A 6,991-nucleotide genomic window follows, 5' to 3' on the forward strand; every position below is an offset into this window, starting at 1 on the left:
ATTTTGAACTTTGGAATTTGCTAGAGAATTGGGAAGGAGAATCGATCTCTCTTCTTCCTGGTTCCTGCTTGAGCACTCTTCACTTTTCTTGCTTTGGATCTTGGGTGAAGAATTGAAGAACTTCTGTTTCAATCTCACCTTGAGATCTCTTCTTTAATTTTCTGCATAATTGAATTCTATTTTCTGCTCATTTCTTCTTTTTTTTCTGATTTCTGCACTTTGCTTTCCTTTACTTCTTCTGTAATTGTTCTTGTTGGATCAAGGAAGGATTTGAGATCTAGACTTGGTATCTAGTCTCCTCCAATCCTGAGATCTTCAACATTCCTTTAAATTGCTGCAAATTAAGCACTGCTTTTCTGTTTAGAATTCTTCAAGCAATTTCCATTTTCTGTTTAGATCTGTTGCATCATTTTGCACCTTTTACTTCTCTGTTTGATTGCTATTTACACTTTCCTGTTGAATTTTAATTTCCAGCACCCAACCCCCTTTACTTTTCATGCAATTTACATTTCTTGTCATTTAAGATTCTTGCAATTTTACTTTCTTGTTCTTTAAGTTACTTGCCAATTTTATTTTCTGCATCTTTTAAATTCCTTGCAATTTACTTTCTGTTGATCAACTTCACACAATTCACTCAATGTTAGCTTGACTAAACTAATCACCGACTAAAATTGCTTGATCCATCAATCCCTGTGGGATCGACCTCACTCTTGTGAGTTATTACTACTTGATGCGACCCGGTACACTTGCCGGTTGGATTTGTGTGTTGGAAATTCATTTTTCCACAAAAACACCATCAAGTTTTTGGCGCCGTTGCCGGGGATTGATTAGATCAACAATGATTAAGTGGGTGAGAAGTCTAGATCAAGCATTTTTTTGTTTTTGTTCTCTGTTTTAAATTGATAGCAAGGTGTTTGAGTTATTGCCTCACTAAGAAATTCTATCCTGTGACATGAATTTCTAATTTCATTGATGTTTATAAAATACAAATGGAGTTCAACTCATCTTATGGTCAAACAAAATTTCATGGGATATCACCCACCATCACCGATCTCTAATGATGGTTGGGAATATCACCAAGAAATCACAGATCATGAGCACTCCAATCCATGGAGAAATGCTTCACAGACACAAGATGAGCAAGAAAATCATATGGTATACTTTCTTCCACCACAAAATGATGCTAGTCATGATTCTAATGGTGGCTGGGAAGGAAATTCTAATGCTCCATATGATATTCATCCAAAGACATCATCACTTGACCATACTTCAACAGAAAGCCCCTTTCAAAACTCACCACCCACACAAACTTCCATGAACCACTCAAGGTTCTCAAAGCTTGAGTCCATGTTCAAAAAATATGAGGAGGAGACAACGAAAGTTTGGAAAGAACAAGAGAACTTCCTAAAAAACATGGAAGTGCAGCTAGCTCAAGTGGAGAGTGCAATGAAGAAGGAGGAAAAACAAGAGGAAGAGGCTATTGCATCAAGTGAAATTGCAAAGAAGGAAAAGGTGGTTGGAAATGAAAATGCACTTGAGATGACAAGAGCACATGACAACTCACAACTCTCACAAACTTCCCTGGACCTAAATACCTCAACACTTGAATCCATGATTGAAAGGTATGAAGAGGAGATGAAGAAAGCTTGGGAAGATCAACAAACCTCCTCCATGAAAGAGCTATTAAAGCAAATGTTGAGTGTAAAAGAGGAAGTGGAAAAACAAGCTAGTGAGGAGGACAATCAAGAACGTCCAAACTCAAGGGAAACAGAGAGGTTCATGAAGGACAAGCTCATTGAACCACCAATTCAAAAGGCTCTGGATGAAGATCAAACTCCAAAAATCACACAGCAACCATGTCTTGAATTCAAAGAAGTGAAGGCAACTAACAAGAGCACCAATTCTGTCCCTAAGCCAGCAAGCAAGATCAATCAAGCCATTTGCAAAAGGAAGCTTGCTGAGAGGAAACCAAGAAAGGGGACAAAAGCTGAAACTTCTCCCCCCTTGAAGTCATTCCTCTTAACCAATTGGAAGAAGAGGAAGAAAGTGAATAACAACATGTCAAGCTAATGACACTAAAAGAGCACTTGTTGGGAGGTAACCCAACCGTAGGTAACATTTCTTCTCTGCTTTGTCTTCGTTCTTTACTTTGTTTAAATTCAATAAATGGGCATATGGTTACATTCTAAGTTTGGTGTTGTCTTGCAACAACTTGTTTTCAATCTTTTTGGATGAGTGCATCAAATCAAAAATGGAAGTGACACACTAAGATTCTAAGTTTGGTGTGCCACTTAATTCTCTATGCAATTCATTAAGCAACACCACTTGTCTGCATAATCATAAGGCCTTTGTAGTGTTGTTTTTCTTTTGGTTTGACACTTTATTATTCTGTTTACTTTAGTTACTTCTTTATTTTTAATACTTCCACTTATTTTGCTTCTTAACTGTTTTTGTTAATATATCACCAAGAGATCCTTATTCATGACATATTCTTGGCTTGGTGATTATATTTAACATATAACAGTTTCTTTTGTTTAGTTTTAATTCAAATAAATTGACATATGGTTGTATTCTAAGTTTGGTGTTGCTATGCAACAAAATTTGGTTCCAATCCTTACAAGATACTTGCATCAATTCCAAGTGAAAGTGTCACACTAAGTTTGGTGTGCCACTTATATTTTTTTATGCAATGTATCATGCACACCATCTTATGTTTGCAATCATAGTGTTTTTATTTCTCTGTGCCTTGATTGTTATCTTAATCTTGCTTGCCTAAACACATATGCTACTGACATCCTCTTGTGTAAGACATTCATGATCCATTTTAGACCCCACCACCATTGTTCTAATTGTTGCTTGAGGAAGAGCAAGCATTCTGATTTGGTATGGGAAGGAGAAGAATGGGAGGAAAATGACAACAATAGAGAAGATGGACTACAAGGTTGTAAAGTTCCTTTTCCTCTCATTTGTTTCTAACACTTTAAATTGCATGATTGTCTTTATATTTTCTGTATACATGTGTGGTATGACTAAGCATAGCTTGAATTTGATTTGAAATATGTTGTTGTGACATTATGACTACCAACTTGAGTTTTGTAAATTCAAAAGCAAAAAAGCATCATGATCATAAACAAACAAGGAATTAAAGAAGAATTTAGCATGTGCATACAAGTATTGGAAAGCTAGTATGTTTGATTGTTGCTCAATTGCATTAGATTTTATTTAATTGAAGTTTTTCATCTAGTACATTTTGTGAAATCTTTTGAAATCATGAAAACCTTGAAGAAGCAAATACAATTAAAGCAAGAAAAGAAAAAGGGAAAGAATGAGAAAGCTGAAGGCTCTGAGTACCAATGGCAATTTATTTGCTAAGTGCTTGTGGTGTTTATGTATCAAGCCAAATGCTTGAAAACAAAACATTTAGAAGTCAAGGCTAGGCTCAAGTGCAAAAGCACTCCCTCAAAGCTCAAGGCTCTGAGCATCAATGATTAGAGAGTCAAGAAAAGAAAAGAAAAATGAGCTTAATGAAGTCCTCTAATTAAATGCTTGTGGTGCTTATGTATCAAGTGGTAATACTTGAAAACAAAGCATTTAGAAGTCGTAGCTTTGTTATTAACTCATGGGGCAAAGCACCCAAAAGGAGAAAAAAAAATCATCAAGCTTGTTTCAAGGAAGAATTATAAGAAAAAGATTTCATAAAATAAGCTAGATAGAAGCATCAATCATTTACATCTCTTTTGTAATTGTAGCATGCATAGAAAACTAGCTTGCCATGAACATTGAGTTGCTATTCTTCTTACCTTGGATTGTCAATCTTTATTGCATGATTCTTTTCTTGCTTGGGGACAAGCAAGATTTAAGTTTGGTGTTGTGATGACATGTCATCATATACCCATTTTCTATGCTTTTTCATACAAGAAATTAATGATTTGTGCTTAAATATTGAATGCTTCTTGTACTTAAATGATATATTTTCTTGATATTTTAATTTTATAAATCTTGTAGGAAATAAGAAGAAAAAGAAGCAAAGAAGCACAAAAAAAGGAGAAAAAAAGAGCTTTGGGACACACTTTGAAGTTGGGTACACTTTGGAGCCTTAGGCCACGCTTTTAAAAGCGTGGCCCATGACCAAATCAAGAAAGGAAGTAGCCAGCACGCACACGATCCTGCCCTTGCCAAGGGCAGGGCAGAATTGTGATGCAAAATGTGATTGGAAGCAAAATTTTCGCTAAGTTAAAATCTGGCCGCACACAGCATGACCATGCCTACTTCAAAGGGCTATAACTTGAGCTACAGACGTCCGATTGATGTGCTTCCAGTTGCGTTGGAAAGCTGACATTCAGAGCTTTCCAACGATATATAGAAATCCATATTTGGCGTCCAATTGAGGCAGGAACGAAAGGCATCTTTAAGGGCCAAAAACAAGCGAAAATAAACCAAAATGCTTCCACCAAGGCTCGAAGAGGGAGACACACGGAACCTCATTTTTGAAACTCTGCCCTGCCCTTGGCGCGGGCAGGGCAGCATCGTGTGGTGCCTCACGCACATTCCTGGCACGCCAAATCACTCCCCTGGCAGCACCATGCGCGCACCAACTCTCAATCATGGCGCACCAACTTTTCTTGCCCTGCCCTTGGCGCGGGCAGGGCAGCATCCTTGCGCACCAAGCAGCGTTCCACGCACCTTTGGCGCACCAATCCTCGCACCACGCCGCACCAATTCTCACACCAAGCTTCAATTTTCTGCCCTGCCCTCCACAAGGGCAGGGCAGCCTCCTGGAAGCAATTTTCCTTCATGGGCTAAAATTGAATTAAAAACCCAATTTAATTCATTTCTTCACAAAATCAAAAGCCCATCCAAACCCCAAAATTCAAGAATAGAAAGTGTATAAATAGGAGCTAGTTTTATGTAATTGGGGGCTGGAGACTTTATCTTTGAGTTTTCCTTTATACTTGCATTTTAATTTTGAACTTTGGAATTTGCTAGAGAATTGGGAAGGAGAATCGATCTCTCTTCTTCCTGGTTCCTGCTTGAGCACTCTTCACTTTTCTTGCTTTGGATCTTGGGTGAAGAATTGAAGAACTTCTGTTTCAATCTCACCTTGAGATCTCTTCTTTAATTTTCTGCATAATTGAATTCTATTTTCTGCTCATTTCTTCTTTTTTTCTGATTTCTGCACTTTGCTTTCCTTTACTTCTTCTGTAATTGTTCTTGTTGGATCAAGGAAGGATTTGAGATCTAGACTTGGTATCTAGTCTCCTCCAATCCTGAGATCTTCAACATTCCTTTAAATTGCTGCAAATTAAGCACTGCTTTTCTGTTTAGAATTCTTCAAGCAATTTCCATTTTCTGTTTAGATCTGTTGCATCATTTTGCACCTTTTACTTCTCTGTTTGATTGCTATTTACACTTTCCTGTTGAATTTTAATTTCCAGCACCCAACCCCCTTTACTTTTCATGCAATTTACATTTCTTGTCATTTAAGATTCTTGCAATTTTACTTTCTTGTTCTTTAAGTTACTTGCCAATTTTATTTTCTGCATCTTTTAAATTCCTTGCAATTTACTTTCTGTTGATCAACTTCACACAATTCACTCAATGTTAGCTTGACTAAACTAATCACCCACTAAAATTGCTTGATCCATCAATCCCTGTGGGATCGACCTCACTCTTGTGAGTTATTACTACTTGATGCGACCCGGTACACTTGCCGGTTGGATTTGTGTGTTGGAAATTCATTTTTCCACAAAAACACCATCAAGTACCACTCCTTTTCAATGCACAATTCGAACTCTATCTCATTAAGTTCGAATTCTTCTACCTCTTTCTTCTATTTTTCTGTTCCTCTAACACCTCAAGGAATCTCTATACTGTGACATAGAGGATTCCACATTTTCTTGTTCTCTTCTCTTTCATATGAGCAGGAACAAAGACAAAGGCATTCTTGTTGAAGCTGACCCTGAACCTGAAAGGACCTTAAAGCGAAAGCTAAGAGAAGCTAAGGCATAACTCTCTGTAGAGGACCTAACAGAAATCTTCAAAGAAGAAGACATGGCAGCCGAAAACAACAACAATGCAAACAATGCAAGGAAGGTGCTGGGTGACTTTACTGCACCTACTCCCGACTTCTATGGGAGAAGCATCTCTATCCCTGCCATTGGAGCAAACAACTTTGAGCTTAAGCCTCAATTAGTTTCTCTAATGCAACAGAATTGCAAGTTTCATGGACTTCCATTGGAAGATCCTCATCAGTTTTTAGCTAAATTCTTGCAAATCTGTGACACTGTCAAGACTAATGGGGTTAACCCTGAGGTCTACAGACTAATGCTATTCCCTTTTGCTGTAAGAGACAGAGCTAGGACATGGTTGGACTCACAACCTAAAGAAAGCCTGGACTCATGGGAAAAGCTAGTCAATGCCTTCTTGGCAAAGTTCTTTCCACCTCAAAAATTGAGTAAGCTTAGAGTGGAAGTCCAAACCTTCAGACAGAAGGATGGAGAATCCCTCTATGAAGCTTGGGAAAGATACAAACAATTGATCAGAAAATGTCCTTCTGGCATGCTTTCTGAATGGAGCATCATAGGTATTTTCTATGATGGCCTCTCTGAACTATCCAAGATGTCTTTGGATAGCTCTGCTGGAGGATCTCTTCATCTGAAGAAGACGCCCACAGAAGCTCAAGAACTAATTGAAATGGTTGCAAATAACCAATTCATGTACACTTCTGAAAGGAATCCTGTGAATAATGGGACAAATCAGAAGAAAGGAGTTCTTGAGATTGATACTCTGAATGCCATTCTGGCTCAGAATAAGATATTGACTCAACAAGTCAATTTGATTTCTCAAAGTCTGTCTGGAATGCAAAATGCACCAAGCAGTACTAAGGATGCTTCATCTGAAGAAGAAGCTTATGATCCTGAGAACCCTTCAATGGAAGAGGTGAATTACCTAGGAGAACCCTATGGAAACACCTATAATTCTTCATGGAGAA

General features: G+C 37.8%; 1 non-coding gene across 1 annotated transcript; it reads right to left on the reverse strand.

The window, feature by feature from the left end:
* Positions 1 to 6,456: 6,456 nt before the first annotated feature.
* Positions 6,457 to 6,560, reverse strand: LOC130977756 (small nucleolar RNA R71). The gene has a single exon (XR_009085434.1). It is a non-coding gene; the product is annotated as a small nucleolar RNA R71 (small nucleolar RNA).
* Between the last annotated feature and the right edge of the window lie 431 nt (positions 6,561 to 6,991).

The sequence above is a fragment of the Arachis stenosperma genome, chromosome 4 (assembly GCF_014773155.1).
Source record: "Arachis stenosperma cultivar V10309 chromosome 4, arast.V10309.gnm1.PFL2, whole genome shotgun sequence".
NCBI classification, from domain to species: domain Eukaryota; kingdom Viridiplantae; phylum Streptophyta; class Magnoliopsida; order Fabales; family Fabaceae; genus Arachis; species Arachis stenosperma.